This window comes from Cynara cardunculus (assembly GCF_001531365.2).
Source record: "Cynara cardunculus var. scolymus isolate 2C chromosome LG 3, CcrdV1, whole genome shotgun sequence".
In the NCBI taxonomy this organism is placed as follows: domain Eukaryota; kingdom Viridiplantae; phylum Streptophyta; class Magnoliopsida; order Asterales; family Asteraceae; genus Cynara; species Cynara cardunculus.
Genome location: NC_037530.1, coordinates 32160403 through 32162794, shown reverse-complemented (window position 1 = coordinate 32162794; position 2392 = coordinate 32160403).

Sequence of the window (2392 nt, the reverse complement as noted above, 5' to 3'; positions counted from 1 at the left end):
ATATATATATATATATATATATATATATATACAAATACATACAGACATATCTTTTTGGTTGGGACGTTGGGTGATGACAAAAGACATGATTGATGGCATATAAACAAATCTCCAATTTTTTTCAAACACAATTTGTTTGTCTCTTGTATGTATTCAAACAACTCAATATTACCTATTTCTTATATGTATAAAATTAAATCGAACGACATACAAAAATTAATTATTTAAAAAGTTGATGGCAACTTACGAGTTGAGTTGAAGTTTTTTCAAACTGCTGTCAATATATCGAGTTATTTACATGTCTCAGAACCGTATAATCCAGTCGTTACAAAATGTTGTCTCGTTCTTCTGTACCCTTTAATGTTCACTAAATGAACTTTAATTCTATTTTACAACGACAACTAAGGAACCCTAAAAGGTAACCGAAAACTGAATGACGTTTATCAAATACTTATCGATAAGAGTTTCGACCTTCATTTATCTTGTCGAATAAAATCATAATCTATCAAAATGGATTGTTTGGAAGTGTTTCTTACCCGATAAATTTCAACTAGGTAAGAGTATAAACTTCAGTTATCGGGTAGGAACCACGATTGTTACTATGTCTTTTACCGGATAAAATTATTTGTCCATCTCATGCTCACTTGGAGAATGGATCCAATTTTTTTTTTGGATATGGGGATCGGGATTTAAAAATAACATAATATAAAATAAGAAATAAACTTTCTTGTGGTAATGTAAGGGTTATATATATACATATATATGTATATATAGAGGGTATATTTCAAGTGCAATCATGTTCATTTGTGCAACTAATGCAACCCAATCAATTGAGATATTTATGGAAATGATGAGAGTTCATTTATTATTATTTGAATATTTATGAAATATGAATAAAGTTCATTAATTATGATTAATACTTTATATTAGGAAACAATCAAAACTTCTATGAAATCACATATTCATCAAACTAAATAGACGGTTGAGATTGAGTTGTATTGGTTGTACAAATATAAAAAATTGTATAATAACCCACCTCTCTCTCTCTCTATATATATATATATATACATATATATATATATATATATACATATATATATATATATATATATAGGGGTTGGTTCAAATACTAACCAAAACTATTGTGCAAACTATGCTAACCAACATCAAACCAATCATGTTCCATCTTTTAGTTAGGTTCAAATGTAACTCACATATTAATTGTAAGGATATTTAGGTAATTTATCATTCTTATGTAACTCCCAAATATTTTAATTGAGAGTTACGAATCTTAAAATATCACTAATTGATCTTCATGTAATAATGACATGAAGTTTCACATGTGTTCATCTTTGTGAAATTTACATTTATTTTTCCTATAATGGTTTTGATATTGTAAATTTGAAAAAAGTCTCTTTTGTAAAGATTCCGTTATAGTCCGAGTAATATGGATAATCATAGAGTAAAACGGATTGACGATAATGAGAATGAAAAAGCTAAAAGTGTCTACGAATACATTCGGAATTCGAATTCTGAAAGTGAAGAAAATGATCAATAAGTGTCCCAATATGAACATACGATAGCTATGAACACGCTAATGTGAACACGCCTACATTAAAGATTTSAGTTCGGRATGGCAAACAATATACATTCTTCGCTAAGTTTTGAATTTCAGTAAATCCACATCCTTGTTGCTCTTTTTAATTATCTACTTTGTGTAATAATAGTTTTAGTTTTGAAGACTAACTACATAGGGGTTGTTCATTATGTTCATTAAAGATTTGACTTCGGGATGACAAACAATATACATTCTTCACTAACTTTTCAATTTCAGTAAATTCACATTATTGTTGCTCTTTTTAATTAGCTACTTTGTGTAATAATAGTTTTAGTTTTGTTACTGTTTTATGTCATATAGCACAAATCATATCATGCGTATATAGGGGTTGTTCATTATGTTCATTGTGCTATATTACTTGATCACACACATAGCGATTACATTTTTCATACTAGAATGCATTAAGACATTTGTGCACAGACACACATATATTAACAGATGTCAAATCAGCACAAATAACATTGACGTAGACGTTGGGATTCGTTACTGTTTTATGTCATATTGCTGATGTTCATTAGGTTCACAATCCAAACTTGTATTTTTTTTGTGAAGTGTTGTGTGTGTGTGATGTTCATTAGGTTCACAAATCCAAACTTGTATGTATTTGTGAAGTGTTGCGTGTGTGTGATGTTCATTAGGTTCACAAATCCAAACTTGTATGCATTTCGCCAAAATCATCCATCGTTTTGATAAATATTATGAACCAGATTTTTCGCTAATGATATACACTATTGATCGTATAGATTGGCAGTTTCGTAGTTGATTGGAGGTTAC